The sequence below is a fragment of the Bos mutus genome, chromosome 4 (genome assembly GCF_027580195.1).
Source record: "Bos mutus isolate GX-2022 chromosome 4, NWIPB_WYAK_1.1, whole genome shotgun sequence".
Classification (NCBI taxonomy): Eukaryota; Metazoa; Chordata; class Mammalia; order Artiodactyla; family Bovidae; genus Bos; species Bos mutus.
Genome location: NC_091620.1, coordinates 35,757,992 through 35,778,914, shown reverse-complemented (window position 1 = coordinate 35,778,914; position 20,923 = coordinate 35,757,992). Strand labels below are relative to the sequence as shown.

At 36.4% G+C, this 20,923-nt stretch overlaps 1 pseudogene; it reads right to left on the bottom strand.

Annotated features, from left to right (window-relative positions):
• Positions 1-492: 492 nt before the first annotated feature.
• LOC102286808 (small ribosomal subunit protein uS15-like) lies at positions 493-1,181 on the bottom strand (annotated as a pseudogene).
• Between the last annotated feature and the right edge of the window lie 19,742 nt (positions 1,182-20,923).

The following is a 20,923-nucleotide window of genomic DNA, read 5'->3' as shown; positions in this document are numbered from 1 at the left end:
GATGTAATTTGGCTATTTCTAGATCCTGTGAAGTTAAATGATCATAATAAATGTTTCAGGAAATATTAATTGCTCCCAATAACTTATATTTTCTAGACAGGTATTTTATAGAGGATTTGTTATTAAAATAATGATATGTACATTTTTCTGAGTTGCACTTTAATAACATTCTGTTTTATGGAATCAAAAGAAAGATATCTTCATTGGTATTATCTTGAAATGCTTATTTTTGTTTATCCCTTTCAAAATTTCTAGTTGCATGTTACCAAGATTTTCCATAAATAAACTATATTTTCTTATGTGAACTAACAAACTAGAATTAAGATTGCCAGATATAACAGGTCTCTGAAATCTGAAATTACCTAGGAATTGCAGGAAAAAAAATCTAATGTCTTAAACATCATGCCATTGTCAAAAATAAAGGTCATTATCTAGAGGGAACTTTTTTCTAGTTAATACAGTGACTTTATTGCTTGAGTACATTAGATAAATTTATGCAACTAGAGTAGAGGCTGTTTATTACTCATATTTCCAATTGGGAGGGAAGACTCGTTTGGTCTTATAATATTGAACCAATGGTGAATATGGCTCTCAGTCAGAATCAGATGGAATTTAGCATCTTTATCCTTTTGGTTCCTCTAAAGATGCTTTCCAACAGCAACAGCTTTCTTAATTAAATGCTAAAGATCCTCAGGAAAATCAGGAGCAAGTCCTTTGGACTTAAGAATCCTCAAGATTTAACTGCCTGTCACAAAACATACTTCTGTAACACCATGTGGGTCTCTCAGGATCACACCTATTTGTGAGGGAGTCAGGCCTTTCTTGGGTTTACCAGGTGGCACTAGTGATAAAGAACCTACCTTCCAGTGCAGGAGACATAGAGATGTGGGTTCGATCCCTGGGTCAGGAAGATCCCCTGGCGGTGGGCAGTGCAACCATTCCAGTGTTCTTCCCTGGAGAATCCCATGGACAGAGGACCCTAGCAGGCTACAGTTCATAGGGTCACACAGAGTTGGACATGACTGAAGCGACTCAGTAAGTAGCACACAGGCCCTTCTTGGCCAGTTTGTAGATCTATCCTTCACATTGTCAGAGGTCAGCTTTAGCCAGGTGGAGATGCTGTGGCTGTCGGGCAGAGTCCACTGGGACAGGCCCTTCCTGGGAGTGTGCACAGGACCCATGATCGTGGCAGTGTGGTAGCAAAAAGAGAGGACAGAAAGCTTTTAAATGAGTCCTATTCCTTTTTGAAACATTTGAACAGATATCAAATTCCATTCATCAGTTTTATTATCAAATCCTTCCATTGCAACAGACAGTTGTTCCAAATTAGTTCTCATGATAAAGATTATAATAGTGAATAAAATAAAATGCTAAAAGTATTATGTGAGTAAAAGTAATTTAAATGGTATCCAGACCCATCTTAAGTTTCAGTAAATCATATCCAACAACTCATTTCCCTTGAATATGAGAACTGTGATTTTATCCTTCCCTATGGAGTGTTTTGCCAGTTTTCAATACAAAAAAAAAATGTAGTTAAATTTAAGAAAAAGGTATAACCCAAGTGAGGAAGCTATAGACAACAAATAACTGAATCAAGTTACATATAAGAATGAGATACTTAATATGAGTTACAATGAATTAAAGAAAAGTAGACCACATTATTGGAAAAGGAAATGGCAACCCACTCCAGTATTCTTGCCTGGAGAATCCCGTGGACAGAGGAGCCTTGGTGGGCTGCTGTCCGTGGGATCGCACAGAGTCAGACACGACTGAAGCGACTTAGCACTCATACATGCGTTGGAGAAGGAAATGGCAACCCACTCCAGTATTCTTGCCTGGAGAGTCTCAGGGACAGAGGATCCTGGTGGGCTGCCATCTGTGGGGTTGCACAGAGTCGGACATGACTGAAGCGACTTAGCCCCAGCAGCAGACCACATTATAAAATAAAATACAATATGTTAATAAGCAAAAGGAAGAGTATCATTGTTCATGGTGAATCACTACCAAAGTAATGTTACGATACATTGTGGGTAGCTGTCAAAGTCAGGTATCAACACCTTGTAGAGTTTTCTTTGTGCTGCTTGATAAGTAAATGATATATCTCTAAGAAAAGTATATAGTAAAAGAAGAATAGGACATGAAGATTTCCCTCGTGTCTTAGACAGTAAAAAATAATACATTTTCTGGAGAAGAAAAAATAATTATTGTCAAATTTGAATAAAAACTGAAGTTCAGATGGATTCGTGGTAACTTGGATTTCCAGTCTAAGAGCTAGGAAGTCCTTGATAATGATGTAACAAGGTCTGTATTGGAAGAATATCTCAGAGCGAATGCCCTTTTAGATTTCTTCAGCCTTTCAGCCTCTTGGTCATTTTTGTTGTTGTTCAGTTGCTAAGTGGTGCCCAACTCTTCATGACTCCATGGACTGCAGCATGCCAGGCCTCCCTGTCCTTCACTATCTCTCAGTGTTTGCTCAAATTCATGTCTACTGAGTCAGTGATACCATCCAACCATCTCATCTTCTGTCACCTCTGGTCACCTTTACCAGTATCAAAAGTTGTGAGATTTGGGGAACTTCAGTATGACTCCTAAATTTAAATCCTAGCAGGTATTCAACTTGATGTGTGTCCTTTTGTTGTTTAGTCACTAAGTTATGTCCAACTTATTTGCGACCCCATGGACTCTAGCCAGCCAAGCTTCTCTGTCTATGGACTTTCTGATATACAGGCAAGAATATAGGTAAGATTATAGGTGTGGGTTGCCATTTCCTTCTCCAGAGGATCTTGCCGACCCACGGACTGAACCCATGTCTCTTATATTAGCAGGCAGATTCTTTACCACTGAGCAACCAGGGAAGCATGTGTCCTTTAGGAAGGCTGAATACTTTCAGTTGTTTTATTTCCTATTCCTTTAGAAAGGTGGCAGTTTACCCTGAAAACAGTTTATAGAAATAATGAAAAATAACTGCTCAATATTATCCATATATATTTTATATAAATATGCCTTGTACCCAAAAAAGTCCCCCAAGCTAGTCAGGAGGAGAAGGGGATGACAGAGGATGAGATGATTGGATGGCATCACTCGATGGACTTGAGTTTGAGCAAGCTCTGGGAGTTGGTGATGCACAGGGAAGCCTGGTGTGCTGCAGTCCATGGGGTCTCAAAGAATCGGACATGATTGAGCGACTGAACTGAATGAACCTAGTCTTCTGTTATTTAAGTGCACAGAGTATATGTGTTATTCTGACATTAACTGGTCTTATAGTTATTATTTGTATTATTATTTACATTTATTTTTAATGCATTATTCTTATATTAAATAGTTACCTCTCAAGAGGTATGGCTTTAAGATTTCTCTGAAAACTGATAGAACTGATTCTATCTACCAAACTCGATCCATATAATTTCATGAAAAATATGTTTGCTATCAGTTTCTAAAAGTTAATTTTTTTGCTGTGTTATAGAAATTTTAAAATACACCTATATATCTATACACCTATATATCTATATAATTTCTATGGTAGTATTCCATGTAAATAGTCACTGTTCTGTTGTAATATAGATTTTATTCATTCAAGTGAACAAATGAATGCTACCTTAAACATTTTCCACAAGTTCTCTTTAGAGGTACAAATGCAAGAAATCCTATACCTTTGAAGAAAGTTAAAGTAGACATTGTGCTCAATAACATTATATTTCTGTATCTGAAATTCATAGCTAATTTATTGTCAATAGCTGAATCTGATTATGCTTTCTTAAATTCACCAAGAGTAACTTATGGCATCAGTAAGGAAATGATGGGGTGTGTGTGGGGAGCGAGTGCTAATAAGAAAGTTTTATTTTTTCCAATCAAATTTCAGATTTCTGTGACCTACAGTCATCACTCTTTAAGTCTTTTTGTTTGCTACAAATTTTCAATCTTTATTTTTGATACGGAATTGGAAAATAAAGAATATAAAACACATTGCTTTGGAATAATCTCTGGACTGTTTTTCAAATAAAATTTGTGCTGGGTTATTTTTTAGTGAGGCTTCTTCCTTGATGGCTCAATTGCTAAGGAATCCACCTACCATTCAGGAGACTCTGGTTTGATCCCAGAGTCAGGAAGATCCCCATGGAAGGGGTACCTTCCAGTAGGCTACCCACTCCAGTATTCTTGGGCTTCCCTTGTGGCTCAGCTGGTAAAGAATCCTGCAAGGTGGGAAACCTGATTCGATCCCTGGGTTGGGAAGATCCCCTGGAGAAGAGAAAGGCTACCCACTCTGGTATTCTGGGCTAGAGAATTCCATGGACTGGTGGACTGTGATAGCCCATTGAGTCACAAAGAGTCGGGCACAACTGAGTGACTTTCAATTTCACTTTTTAGTCATGTTGTCAATATGCAAAGTATAATTAGTAATACACATTTCATTTACTCTGCAGAGATCATATCACCTTTTGTTACTGTAATATATCTTGTGCCCTGATTAATTATTTTTATTTGCTCATCCTACAATACGGTTGGGACTTTGAAAGCAGTCAGTCTTTGTCAAAAGAATTTTGAAAAAAGTCAAGTATCATACTAACTGAATTGGTTGCTTACAATTTAAAAAATATCTAGGAGGACTACTAAGTGTCAGAATTTGGGCCAGGAGTTTTCACTTATTTTGACTAATTTTACCATCATAATACCTTTCAGATAATTGATGTTAATTCCTGTGAAGAAATCCAAACTCGAAAAGGTAATTTTATTACCATAATAAATGACATTATCTGGATTTATTGGCAAATCTTTAAGTCTTGTGTACTTGCCATGATTTTATAACAATTCACAATAGATTGAAAATATAAAATACTGCAGTTATAATTCAAAATAGATTGAAAATATAAACTAATTACTGTGAGCTTTATATCTTTAGAGGAGATAGGTATTTAAGTTTCTGAGGGAAAGAACAGAACTTTTTACTTGAATGTCCTTGAAAGAGAATAATAGGGAAAAAACTTGTTCTATAATCTAATGAATATTTTATAGATGAAAACCTTTACATTTTGCAGAATATGAATCAAGCCAACAGGACCACATGAGACTTCTGAGAGCAGGAGTCAAGAGAATGCAGTAAAGTATGACAAGGTAAAATGGCAAACCTTCATATGACCATGAGGGTGAGAGAGTCATCATCAGGGTAGGTGAGTGGTTGAATTGTCATAGCTGGCTGAATTACAAAATAAGCATCATTTGTAAAGCCATGATGATTTCCCTGACATAGCTAGGCCAGGGTGTCCTCACTCATGAGAGATAATTAGTAGTTGCAGATGACAGACTTGGATCTTGTTTTCCCCAAGATGCTCCAGAATGGTGTGTGGAGCTCCCAGTGAATTCAGAGAAAATGTGATTCTCAATTAAATACCTTTGCAATATTTTCCTGTAATTTATCACAATGGCTTACAGAAATAATTAATTGCAAATATAACTACATACCTGTCTATGGCAATATAAGAAAGTAAGGATTTTCCAAAACTACTGAATGATGTATAAATTATACATATCAAGTTTCTTCAGATATCCTGGTTCAAGGGCCTTGCTGTTACTTTGTAGGCATCAACCACCATCTCTTCAGCAGGAACCTACTTGAACTCTCCCTGCTGAAATATATTTGCAGCTCTAATGGATATTTTTTCAGTTCACTTCTGGAAAGAAACTGAAAAGCTGATGAAAAGTATATCATTTTCAATTTTTAAAATGGCTTTTAGTTCCATGCTAATAAATTATAAGTCCATAGTTCATAAGTTTTGGTTTAAGCACATAATTCTTATTTTGTTTACTGTCTCAAGAGTCTTAGCATAAAATGCTACTTTCATCATTCTAGACTCTTAAGAAAAATTACCTGTCAGCTTGAATTAAAGATAGTTTTTAAAAATATGTATTTTAAGAAAAGCCTCTCATTCCAAAGTGCTAAACAAACCACCACCCTTTGTGTTGCTGCTGCTGCTAAGTTGCTTCAGTCGTGTCCGACTCTGTGCGACCCCATAGACGGTAGCCCACCAGGCTTCCCCGTCCCTGGGATTCTCCAGGCGAGAACACTGGAGTGGGTTTCCATTTCCTTCTCCAATGCATGAAAGTGAAAAGTAAAAGTGAAGTCGCTCAGTCGTGTCCGACTCTTCGCGACCCCATGAACTGCAGCCTACCAGGCTCCTCCGTCCATGGGATTTTCTAGGCAAAAGTACTGGAGTGGGGTGCCATTGCAAAAAAACAAGTAATTAAGAGTATATATCTCTATTTAGTGATTACATATTGCTACATGAAAAATTTTGTTATAAGCAGTGTTATCAATAAAAATCATGGAAAACACTTATAAGAGGGCATGGTGGTATAGTGAAATGTGCAGAATCTAGGCCATGGATCATTCTAGAATAATTTTTGTTAATATCTGGTTATGGGCTTCAATGTGTCATTTAATCTGTATCTTTTTTTGGGGGGGATGTATCCATTATTCCCCAAAACCCTCCTCCTATCCAGCCTGGCACATAACATTGAGCAGAGTTTCATGTGCTATACAATAGGTCTTTGTTTTTTACCCATTTTAAATATAGCAATGTGTACATGACCTTCCTATAGTTCCTAACTATCCCTTCCCCACCAGCCCCATCTCCGGCAACTATAAATTCATTTTCTAAGTCAGGGAAAATACTCTTTCTGTTAAGTATAAGTTCATTTGTATCATTTCTTTTCAAATTCCATATATAAGGGATATCATATGATATTTCTCCTCTTCTGTCTGACTGATTTCACTTAGTGTGACACTCTCTAGGTCCATACATGTTGCTTCAAATGGCATTGTTTCATTCTTTTCAATGCCTGAGTAAAATTCCATCGTATATATGTACCACATCTTCTTTATCCATTCCTCTGTCAATGGACATTTAGGTTGCTTTCATGTCTTGGCTATTGTAAACAGTGCTGCGGTGCACATGGGGTTGCATATATCTTTTGGGGTTATGTTTTTCTCTGGATATATACCCAGGAGTGGGATTGCAGCATCATATGGTAGCTCTACTATTACTTTTTGAGGAAACCACCATGCTGTTTTCCATAGTGGCTGTACGAATTTACATTACCACCAACAGTGCAAGAGGGTTCTCTTCTCACTATACCCTCTCCAGTATTTGGTTTTTGTGGATTTTTTGATGATAGCTATTCTGACCAGTGTAAGGTGATATCTCATTGTAATCTGTATTTAATTTTATAATTTTAAAATGCAAATATTAATAGAACTTTGACTCATTATTTGCTAATTGAGTAAAATCCATTTATTTCTTAAAAATGGGTAAAGCTTTTACAGGATTTACATAGAAACTTTGGTTATTTGTTAATCAATTCCACGGCTAGTTAACAGCAATATAAAAAAAAGAAAACTTTAACTTAGTTGCTAATAAGCTTGATATAAGTCAATGGTATTTTGTGGACTTGCATTAACAGAAATGAGACAGATGAGGCTTATTCATTTTGTGCTGCTGACCAGACTTCACCTGGAATACTGAGCTCTTTTCTGGAAAGTTCTCTTTTGAGGGTCCTTTAATCATATCAAAGAATGTTCAAGGGCAAGCAGTGAGCACATTTCTGGGTTGCTGCTGCTGCTGCTGCATCGCTTTAGTCGTGTCCGACTCTGTGCGACCGGTTACTATCTGTAAATCATGACATGAGGAGGCATCATTGGAGAAGGAAAATTAGGACATTTAGTGCTCTTTTTGATTATTTTAAGGACTCACATATGTAGGAAAGTTTGGATCTAATTGGGGGAAGTTCTGAAGGATAGGACCAGGATAAAAAGGGGAAATTATAGGGAAGGAAGATGTAACTTAACATAAAAGAATTTCTAACATTTAAAGTACATGCCATAAGCCACTTCTTGAGAGAGTAGATTCTTTAGACTTGCATGTGTTTAATGAGAGACTAGAGAGACGTTTTGAGGAACTTTTACAAGAATTAGCCTGTTGTATATTATGTACCACATTTTCTTTATCCATTCATCTGTCAGTGGACATGCAGGTTGCTTCCTTGTCCTGGCTATTGTAAATAGTGCTGCAATGAACACTGGGGTACACATGTCTTTCAGAATTGTTGTTTTCTTGAGAATATTAGTCAGCCATAGAAAATAATGAATTTGAATCAGTTCTAATGAGGTGGATGAACCTAGAGCCTGTTATACAGAGTGAAGTAAGTAAAAAAAAAAAAAATATATATATATATATATGTATATAGTGTATACACACACACACACACATATATATATATAGAATCTAGAAAAATGGCATTGATGAACCTATTTACAGGGAAGGAATGGAGATGCAGATGTAGAGTATAGACTTGTGGACACAGTGGGGGATGAACAGAGAAAGCAGGATCAACATATATACACTATCATGTATAAAATAGATAGCTGGTGAGGAGTTGTTATGTAAAGCAGGGAGCCCAGCCTGGTGCTTTGTGATGACCTAGAGGAGTAGGATGGGATAGGGGAAGGACACTTAAAAAGTAGGGGATACTAGTTACTTTACAATATTGTATTGGTTTTGCCATACATCAACATGAATCCGTAAATAAATTTATATTAAAAAATAAATATATTATTTGGAATTCTGTAAAAAAAAAAAAGAGGTAGGGGATACATGAATAATTATAGCTGATTTGCATTGTTGTACAGCAGAAACCAACAAAACATTGTAATCGTAATTTTCCTCCAATTAAAAAAAATTTTTTAAAAATAATTACCCTAGGTTACCTCTTAAATGGTAAAGACCCTTTATACATTCATATTTTAAAATTTATTATATTTTTATAATAAAATTAATATTTAGCTAATTATTCATATGTGTCTGAGTTTATTTCTAGAAAATTGCAGGTGAAAATCTAATGTTTTTATCAGTATTGTGTTCTAGTTTATGGCATTTCCCCAGATAAGCCTAAGACTTATAAAGTACCATATCCTTAAAATTTTTTTATGTTATTGATAAATGACCTGTATATTTTTTCTTTGCCATTTTTAGGAAGTGTTTAAGAATATTTTTCACCTTTCATATTACCCTAAAAGAATTTTTTAAAAGATTAAGGGTTGGAAGTATCTTATAGATTTATGAAGTGAAGTGAAGTCGCTCAGTCATGTCCGACTCTTTGCAATCCCGTAGACTGTAGCCTACCAGGCTCCTCCATCCATGGGATTCTCCAGGCAAGAATACTGGAATGTGTTGCCATTTCCTTTTCCAGGAGATCTTCCCAACCCAGGAATCGAACCCAGGTCTCCCGTATTGCAGGCAGACGCTTTAACTTCTGAGCCACCAGGGAAGCCAAAAAAAACAACCAGTGGCACAGGGCTCCACCGCGGGGTCCGTGCACCCACCCCCTCACCTCCCACAGAGAGGAGGGGGAGGTTTCTGCCTACGTGCTCTGGCAGTCGCCACGGTGGCCACTGCACACTCGGGAGGGGCAGCGGCTTGAGGGTCTGGTACTATAGATTTATAGTCTGATAATTTATCCAGGGTTCTTGATCCCTTTGTATGCTAGTTACCAGAGCTTGCCTACCTTATGCTTGAACACACAAACACTGAAAAAGCAAAAGTAAGTAAACACTAGTTTTTAACACTTCTATCTAATATTTTTGGGTAGCTCTTATTTTTAGCACAACTTTCTTTTAATTTTTGAGTTGATTTTTTTTTTTCCTTCTAATCACTTTACTCTAATTCTATTCATAGTGCCACCTAGTGTAAACCTAAACCTTTTTCTAGATAAATCACTCTTTGTACAGTTAAACACAATGACTCTACTGCCTCACCTCCAGTTATATCTTATGCTTATACTTGGGAATTATGAGGTATTTTTTAACCACGTATAGGACTTTACATTTTTTTCTTATTAAATTTCATCTTGTTAGATTTTATTTTTTTTAAATATTCACTCCACAAATTTTATATGCTGTGACAGCATTTGAAAAAACTTTCTACAGTATTTCATTGCATTCTAAGTGGAGTTTGGTTAGGCATTCATTCATTAGCTTTCTCTGAAGGGAAATCCTTAAGCTACAATTGAATCAGAAGTAGTAAATTCATTTGGCATGCTAATCAACCCTCTGGGTATTAATGGATGTTACCCTTCGATAGTACTTCCTGTTCTACTTGCAAAATAAAACTAGAAATCATATTGATAAAAAATGTAAACTAAAAAGGATAAGGTAAAATGAAAAATGCACGCATGAAATGATTCCATCAGCATCTATTGATAGGCCAGAGAAATTGCTTTGTGCTCAGAATGTATTAGATGTTGTAATACAGTGATAATTAAAAAATGATGCAGTCTCTATCCTCTTGACGTTTACAGTCCAGAGAGAGAGACAGATGTGAATCAATCATGCAAACATATTTCAAATTTAAGTTGCAGTAAGTTTTCTAAAAGAGTACATATTCTTAGCGATGCATACTGAATTATTAGGGATTCCCAGGTGAAGCTGGTGGTAAAGTACCCACCTGCCAATGCAGGAGATGCGGGTTTGATCCCTAAGTCTGGAAGATCCCTGGGAGAAGGAAATGGCAACCCACTCCAGTATTCTTGCCTGGAGAATACCCTGGATAGAGAAGCCTGGCGGACTAGGGTTGCAAAGAGTCGGATGTGACTGAAGCGACTTCACACACACATATTGTCCCAAAATAATAACAATCAGGTTCTAGGTGAAGACATAGTGAAATGAGACTGCCGTGAATAACTATTTGCTGGATTTGGACATTGGAAACATGAGACTATATTATTTTATTCTCTCTACTTGTGAATATCTCTAATATTTGCTATAATAAAGAGTGGTAGACATTAAGAAGTTCAACTCTTTACCAGTGGTAAGGAGAGGAGATACCCAATTTGATGTAATAGAAGAATTTGATACAGGCAGGAAAGTGTAGAACAACTTCTGACAGGAGATGACAATTTAGATTAGAAGGATGAACAGGAGTCAGGTGACTTAAAAATTAAAGACAAAAGATCCAAAGCCCTATTGCACAGGGAGCAATATTGGATCTGAGAGATAAAGAGAGCCAATGTGGTTGGAGAGCTTGAGGATGGATGGGGAGGAGGTTAGTATATGTAGCTGAAAAGTGAAGCAAAGGCCAGATGAAGAATGAGTTTTGTTCTAATAGCTAAAGGAAGTCATAGAAGGATCTTATGCATGGAAGGAACAAAATTACATTTGCTTTTAGAAAAGATTGTTCTGGCTGTTTTGTGAAGACTGATTTTGGGGACACATAGGGTGTTGCAGGTGAACTAATCAGAAGCTGCATATCTTCTCCAGGAAACATCCTTGTTACATTAGCACCCTAAAGCTTTAGCTTCTGTTAGTTTAGACAAATAACTTTCCCTGTTGATTTTACCACTTCTAAATCCTATAATTCTCTCTTCTCTTTAGCTGTTCCACCATCTTCCATGTGTAAATCTCCTTCAACTCATGTCTAGAACAGCAAACAGCCTAAACTCTCCAGTTTTATCTTTTATCAGAAGCTTTCTTGCTTCCTTAGCCTGCAATCCATCCTTTAAAAAATGTATGTCCCGGCTATTATAAACATTGGGGTACACGTGTCTCTTTCCCTTCTGGTTTCCTCAGTGTGTATGCCCAGCAGACTTGGGGCTGGTGCACTGGACGGCCCAGAGGGTTGGTATGGGGAGGGAGGAGGGAGGAGGGTTCGGGATGGGGAACACATGTATACTTGTGGCGGATTCATTTTGATATTTGGCAAAACTAATACAATTATGTAAAGATTAAAAATAAAATAAAATTAGAAAAAAATAAAATAAAATAAATAAATATGAACGGGAAAAAAAAATGTATGTCCCATGAAGAGTTCTGAGCATAGAACATTTCTGGCTCTTATATTTTAAATTGAATTGAGTTCCACAGTTTCCAAATGGGGGTGGTAAGATTACCAGATGAAATGCCAGACATCCAGCTCAATCTGAAATTTAGATTAACAGTGAATATATTTTGTATAAAAATTTGGATACACTTATATGCAATATATAGGATATGCAATATTTAGTGTTGCCACTAAAAATTATATGCTATTTGTCAGAAATTCAAATTTGACTGACTCTCCTGTTTGTTTTGTTTTCTTTTTAATAAATCTGACAACCCTAGGGGATGGAAAGCAAGTAAATATCTTGAATCCAAGCTGAATGACTACCACATCCATTTCATGAATGATAGAAAAAATTTAGTAAGTTAAATTGCAGTATTATGCTTACTATTTTTGACATTTCTACTATTTAAAATATAATGAAAGAAATATACATTTTAAATAAGTGGACTGTTTTCTACTTGTTCACATTAACAAAGATTAAACCAGATATTTAAACAATTAATATTGTTTAAACAATTTAAACAATTGCTGATTTGGAGGAATCCTGCCCAGAATCTCACATCTGTTGATCCAGACCTACCTTTAATAAATGTCTTACTTGAACCATATCTTTGTCCTGATTCTTGTCCTTCCTTCTCTCTGTTATTGTGAGCAGAGACTTATACAATCCCATTGTGAACTGATACCATCCCATATCCCATTATGAACTGATGACCCCCCCATAGTTCCCAAGGTGGAAAGCGATCTCTTTTACAAAAATTTTAGGGAGAGTCCATTGTAAACTTATGTAAAACCATCTACTGCTTGCCTCCTGATTTCCCTTTCCTCCCTTTATATTGTTTCTATAATGAGCTGGAAATCACATTGGGAAGGGGATGGAAATTGTGCACTTAAAAGAACGATTCAAGGACATCCAATGCCTTAATATAGAAACTATAAAATATTTATGAGTAAAATATTTTATTTAACTTGAACTTAGTGATCAGTGTAGGATATTTTTTAAACACTGCTTCCTAAGTCTGTTAAAATGAAGCACAAAAATGCCAGTCCAGCCAGTTTAATAATAATTCTGAGAAAGAAGTTAAGTAATGTTTTCATGTAAATAGTTTCTCTAATTACTTTGATTTTACAAAGAAGTTATTTATATTGCTTTGATGGTACATAGAGGCTTCCCGGATAGCTCAGTTGGTAAAAAATCCACCTTCGATGGAGGAGACCCCTTTTTAATTCCTAGATCCAGAGGAGATCTGCTGGAGAAGGGATAGGCTACCCACTCCAGTATTCTTGGGCTTCCCTTGTAGCTCAGCTGGTAAAGAATCTACCTGCAATGAGGGAGACTTGTGTTTGATCCCTGGGTTGGGAAGATCCTCTGGAGAAGGGAAAGGCTACCCATTCCAGTATTCTGGCCTCAAGAATTTCATGGACTGTATAGTCCATGGGTTTGTAAAGAGTCAGACACTACTGAGCAACTTTCACTGTCATTTGATGGTACATCAGTTCAGTTCAGTTCAGTTCAGTTCAGTTGCTCAGTCATGCCCGACTCTTTGCGATCCCATGAATCGCAGCACGCCAGGCCTCCCTGTCCATCACCAACTCCTGGAGTTCACCCAGACTCACGTCCATCGATGGTACATAGGCTCTTATTAATATATAATACTCTTATTAATACATAATATTAAAACTGCTATATATCTAGTTGTACTTTGAAATTTCACTTTATTAGAATAATAGAAATCTTTAAAATTATCAATTATACATATATATATATATATATATGTATATTAATGAGATGAAGGTAATGGCAATCCACTTTAGTATTTGTACCTGGAAAATCCTATGGATAGAGGAGCTTGGCAGGCTACAGTCCATGGGGTTGCAAAAATTCGGACACGACTTAGCAACTGAACAATTATAACAACATGGAGTATGTTTTGGGTGAAAATGCAGAACATATTTTTAAATAAATTTAAACAGACTGCTTTTTTTTTTTTACTATTGAAAAAATTTTAGTAGTTATGTGAAAATTTCTCACCCACATTTTGGAATTCAATTTTATTGACTTTTAAATTATTAAATGTTTAAGCATTTTTTACTTTTATAAAATCTTTGGGGTCATATGATTATACAAATGAAAATTATTTGGAGAATCAAAATAATATGTTTTATTAACATAAATTATTTAAGTTTATAAGCAGCTTTCTTTATGGAGCCCCATAAGAATTTCTTTTTGGGATATTGAGTATAGCTTATTTATCATGAATGTCAGAGATAAGGAAATGCAGATGGATATATGTAAATGTGTAGATAAATATAATATGTATTATATGCAAAGAAGATTCAGCAGAATTTCTACTGAATAACTCAGTGGGCCATTAAGAAGTAAATATTCAGCAAACATAAAATGAATTTTGAGGAAAGTTTGCATGTTAAAACAAATCTTAAATCTTTAATCAAAGATCTGTATTCCTAATAAGTGGGCTCTGTTTACATGATGTATTGTTACATGGTTTCCCTGGGAGTTTTGGAAATATTGGTGATAACATTATTGGATAAAATGTGGGTGAAATGGTAGAAGAGAAGACTGAAAAACTAAACTGACTTCAATGTGGATGATATTTGTGGCATGGTATAATGGAGACCAGATGGAAGGACTATTTTCCATATAGACTGAGCGTGGCTAAGTTCCAGACATGTACAAAGGAAATTTTGGTTATCTCTTTAGAAGAATCAGGCTTAAGCAGTACTGGCTTTAGGTCAATTAGTGGAAAGCCAGTTCACTCAATGACTCAGTTCACTTGTTTCTTTTTATCATATATTTTTTCAGTTTACCAGTTTTATCTTCATAAACTTCCTTTTGTCTTCGTAACATCTCTTAAAGTAATGTTTAATGTGCTCCTGACTCCAAGCCTTGTTATAGTAACTGTAGACCTTCGAACCAAGAAAGAGAGAGATTTAAATGCAGAGGAACATAATTTTGGATAAAATGAATTCTTACCAATATAGTCTTCATCAATATATTGAATATATTTTTATCCTTTATTAATATATTATTCATATACTTTAATCTAAAAGAAAACATTAATTTATACTAATGAGAATTTATCTTTTGGAGAATAGATTGTTATGAAAACATTTTAGGACTTTATTTTTATATAACTAGATAATATGTTCATAAATAATACTATATTATTAATAGAACAGAACAACAATTGCATATATTCATTAATTTTATTTTTATATGTTCCTCACTTCCTACTTGTCTCTCTCTGTCTTTCTCAACTACAGTTTCACTCTTCTCCTTAGTCTTCTACTTCTAAAAAGCTATCTTGAAAACTCAAATGAAAAAGGCTAAAATGAAGAGAGAATTATATATATATATATAATTTGAAAATAAATATGTAAATTGAAATTTGGTTTAATAAACTCTGATTTCTGATTCATTTTTCTCATTTTGGTAAAGCTTATTCTTTCCAAAAGGCAAACAACCACAAGAAAACATGGCCATGAAGGAGCTATTTTTATCACAGTATGGGAAAGGGAGTAAAGGGAAATGGATCTGAGTTACAAACTACATTTAAGACATATATAGTTTAAACATTAAATTTCAATAGCTCAGGATAAGTGTTTTTAATGTCACAAATAGGTTATGTGATCTGAATCAGTAAACTGATGGCTGAAAAAAAATCTCTGCATTTATATATGCTCCCAAGGGTGGCAAAGTGTATGCTTATTATTCACTAAATCCCCACTTTTCCCACTTTTATTTTGGATGCATTTAGACTATCATTTCTTAGCAGCCAAATATAAAATAGTCAGAAATATGTAAACAATAAATTAGATTGAACTAACTAGTCAGGAATTGAGATTAATTAAATGACTTAGTTTTGCATCATCTTGCCAAAACTGTGGGGAGTAAGGCAGTTAAACACAGCAAGAGAATGTGCTGTGATTGAAATGGATAGTAAGTATGATCATCTGTCACCAAAGAAAATTGTCTATGGCAATTATGACCTCAAGTTTCTCTTGAATTGTGAGCTGTTGAAAATATCATTGCTCAGTTTCAGCAGGGTGAGAAAAGTAGTCTCCTCAGTTTTCATGAAAGCATGCTTAAATGAGATGACTTAGTAATAAACCTTGTACAGTTTTGATATTTAGTAAGAAGCATAAATATTAGGTTTTCATCACCATTGCTCATTCGATTTTAAACAACTAGCTATGAAAAAATTAAATAAATATATATATATATATTATTGCCTATACAAACCTTTCTTAACATTTCCAGACTATTCTGAGGCCTTTTAATGAACATTTATTCTAAATTAATTGGCTGTATTATATATGGTGCTTACTAATGGGAACTCTCTACTCAGTATTTTTCATCTTTTTTGGGCAGTTATAAGTGCCTGAGGAGAAGGCAATAGCATCCCACTCCAGTACTCTTGCCTGGAGAATCCTATGGACGGAGGAGCCTGGTGGGCTACAGTCCATGGGGTCGCTGAGGGTCAGACACTACTGAGCGACTTCACTTTCACTTTTCACTTTCATGCATTGGAGAAGGAGATGGCAACCCACTCCAGTGTTCTTACCTGGAGAATTCCAGGGACGGGGAGCCTGGTGGGCTGCTGTCTATGGGGTAGCACAGAGTCGGACACGACTGAAGTGACTTAGCAGCAACAGCATAGGTGCCCGAAACTATAACTATAGGTTATAGTTATAGTTATTTAGCTTTTTGTTTATATTTACTTAAGATATTTATATGCAAGAATTCCTGAAATGGTTGAAACCAAAAAATGGAAACTCCGTTTCCTGGGAATGTTGTGTTTCTTAGAAGGCAGTGTATAAAGTACTGCTAGGTAGACTAAGTGTATGACTTTAAATAAGCATCTCCTTTTCTAGTGTGTCTGGCTTTTTTTTTGAAAACAAACTTATGTTTACCAAAGGGGAAATGTGGGAGAGAGGAATATACTAGAAGTTTGAGATTAACATATATACATTTCTCTTCTATATATAAAACCGATAATCAACAAGGATGTGATGTTCACAGGAAAGTCTATCAATATTCTGTAATAACCTATATGAGGAAGAATCTAAAAAAAGTGGATATAGATATATTTATAACTGAATCACTTTGCTATATACCTGAAACTAACACAGTGTGGTAAATCAACTATACTCCAATATAAACTGAAACTTAAATTAAAAAAATAAATAAAGAGATCTAGAAATAGAGGCACCTGAGCTAGCAAGGAAACTGTGTGAAAAATCATGATCAGCCAGCAGACACTGAGTCCTTGGCTGCAACTCCCTTCATAGACTGTAATGAATGTGTACCAAATCTGGTGTGCAGAAGGCAGCTTTCCCATGAGGGCTGTCAAGTCACCTTTAAAATCACACAGATCATTCTAAAATTTGGTGTGGAAAACCACCACATCAAATAAAGTATCTGCTAGTTTAATGCTTCTACATGATTAAAAAATAGGTCATTTTTACAGCTTGAATTTAAAGCATAAATATATTGGTAATCTCCATGGATGAAGGACTGATTTTTTACTCCCAAACTAGTATGTTATTATGTGCATAAGTTACCTCTTCCATACTCCATTTATAATATTCTCACTACCCACTTTTATGCAGAAATTATCACTAAGAGACTTATTGTGATACAAGTGAACATCATTTATTAAATACCCTTTCCTCACCTCTCACTATAGATATATCAACAACAAAAATAAATGCAATGGTTAACTCCCCAAAGTAGCATAGACAAAAGGCAAGAATCAAGAACTTGAAGAAACATGAGATCAAATCAACAGTGTTTTTAAACAGATACCTCATAGAGAGTTCTGTACAAAGACTGCATGGAAGATGGTAAGTGGAACCAAATTTCACAGTCTGAAATTCACTGAATATAAATTTGAAGTTAATCTAAAGCAGAAAAAGATCACAAATAAACATCACTTGAAACTATTGAAAGTCAGGAATAAGCAATGGGCAATGGATCTGGATGACATATGGCAGTATTTCATTCTTTTTCAAAAAGACAACCCACAGAATGGGGGAAAATATTTGCAAAGGAAGCAACCAACCAAGAATTAATCTCCAAAATATATAAACGGCTCATGCAACTCTTATGGAAAAGGCAAACAACCTGATCAAAAAATGCCATTTCTCCCAAGAAGACATACAGATGGCCATAAAGCACATGAAAAGGTGCTTAGCATCACTAATTATTAAAGAAATGTAAATCAAAACTAAAGTGTGCTATCACATCACACTGGTCAGAATGGCCTTCATCAAAATGTCTACAAACAATGAATGCTGGAAGGGTGTGGAGAAAAGAAAAGCCTCCTACACTGCTAGTGAAATGAAAGTGAAAGTCACTCAGTTGTGTTCGACTCTTTGAGACACCATGGACTGTATAATCCATGGAATTACCCAGGCTAGATTACTGGAGTGGGTAGCTTTTCCCTTCTCCAGGAGAACTTCCCAACCCGGGGATCAAACACAGGTCTCCCGCATTGCAGGCGGATTTTTTAGCAGCTGTTATGGGAATGTAAATTGATATGGTCACTATGGAGAACAGTAAGGAAGTACCTTAAAAAGTTAGAAATAAATATGATCCATATGATCCAATAATTTCACTTCTGGGCATGTATCCTGAGAAAGCAATAATTCGAAAAGATATATATACTCCTATGTTATTGGTTGCACTGTTTATAATAACCAAGATATGGAAGAGTGAAAGTCGCTCTGTCGTGTCCCACACTTTACAACCCCATGGACTATAGAGTCCATGAAATTCTCCAGGCCAGAATACTGGAGTGGGTATCCATTACCTTCTCCAGAGGATCTTCCCAACCCAGGGATTGGACCCAGTTCTCCTGCATTGCAGGTGGATTCTTTACCAGCAAGCCCAAGAGTACTGGAGTGGGTCAGTTCAGTTCAGTTCAGTCGCTCAGTTGTGTCCATCTCTTTGCAACCCCATGAATTGCAGCACGCCAGGCCTCCCTGTCCACCACCAACTCCCGGAGTTCACCCAAACTCATGTGTATCGAATTGGCGATGTCATCAAGCCATCTCATCAAGCCATCTCATCCTCTGTGGTCCCCTTCTCCTCCTGCCCCAAAGCCCTCCCAGCATCAGGGTCTTTTCCAGTGAGTCAACTCTTCTCATGAGGTGGCCAAAGTATTGGAGTTTCAGCTTCAACATCAGTCCTTCCAATGAACACCCAGGACTGATCTCCTTTAAAATGGACTGGTTGGATCTCCTTGCAGTCCAAGGGACTCTCAAGAGTCTTCTCCAACACTGCAGTTCAAAAGCATCAATTCTTCGGTGCTCAGCTTTCTTCACAGTCCAATTCTCACATCCATACATGACCACTGGAAAAACCATAGCCTTGACTAGACAGACCTTTGTTGGCAAAGTAATATCTTTGCTTTTGAATATGCTATCTAGGTTGGTCATAACTTTCCTTCCAAGGAGTAAGCGTCTTTTAATTTCATGGCTGCAGTAACCATCTGCAGTGATTTTGGAGCCCCCAAAAATAAAGTCTGACACTGTTTCCACTGTTTCCCCTTCTATTTCCCATGAAGTGATGGGACCAGATGCCATGATCTTAGTTTTCTCAATGTTGAGCTTTAAGCCAAGTTTTTCACTCTCCTCTTTCACTTTCATCAAGAGACTTTTCATTTCCTCTTCACTTTCTGCCATAGGGGTGGTGTCATCTGCATATCTTAGGTTATTGATATTTCTCCTGGCAATCTTGATTCCAGCTTGTGCTTCTTCCAGTCCAACATTTCTCATGATGTACTCTGCATATAAGTTAAATAAGCAGGGTGACAATATACAGCCTTGACATACTCCTTTTCCTATTTGGAACCAGTCTGTTGTTCCATGTCCAGTTCTAACTGTTGCTTCCTGACCTGCATATAGGTGTCTCAAAAGGCAGGTCAGGTAGTCTGTTATTCCCATCTCTTTCAGAATTTCCACAGTTTACTGTGATCCACACAGTCAAAGGCTTTGGCATAGTCAATAAAGCAGAAATAGATGTTTTTCTGGAACTCTCTTGCTTTTTTGATGATCCAGCAGATGTTGGCAATTTGATCTCTGATTCCTCTGTCTTTTCTAAAACCAGCTTGAACATCTGGTAGTTCACAGTTCATGTATTGCTGAAGCCTGGCTTGGAGATTTTTGAGCATTACTTTACTAGTGTGTGAGATGAGTGCAATTGTGTGGTAGTTTGAGCGTTCTTTGGCATTGCCTTTCTTTGGGATTGGAATGAAAATTGACCTTTTCCAGTCCTGTGGCCACTGCTGAGTTTTCCAAATTTGCTGGCATGTTGAGTGCAGCACTTTCACAGCATCATCTTTCAGGATTTGAAATAGCTCAACTGGAATTCCATCACCTCCACTAGCCTTGTTTTAGTGATGCTTTCTAAGACCCACTTGACTTCATACTCCAGAATGTCTGGCTCTAGGTGAGTGATCACACCATTGTGATTATCTGGGTCATGAAGATTTTTTTTGTACAGTTCTGTGTATTCTTGCCACCTCTTCTTAATATCTTCTGCTTCTGTTAGGTCCATACCATTTCTGTCCTTTATCGAGCCCATCTTTGCATGAAATGTTCCCTTGGTTTCTCTAATTTAGCCTATCCTTTTCCAGTGGATCTTCCCAACCCAGGAATTGAACTAGGCTCTTCTGCATTGCAGGCAGATTCTTTACCAACTGAGCTATCAGGGAAGCCCTAACCAAGACATGGAAGCAACCTAAATGTCCATCAACAGAAGAATGGATGAAGATGTGATACCTATGTCCAATGGCATGTTACTCAGCCATTAAAAAAAAAAAAAAAAAAAAGAATGAAATAGATCTCTTTTTTCTGAGTCCTTGGACAAAGGTAGTCTTCCGGTCTTCTGCCAAGGTGTGCTTAAGGGTGGAGGAGAGAATTTTAAAGGCAATTTCCCCCATTCTTACTTAGTACATTCCCACCGAAAATTACCTGAGCTTTTTGTTCAGATGTCCTTCAATAGTGAGGTGACCCCTACATCTGAGCTG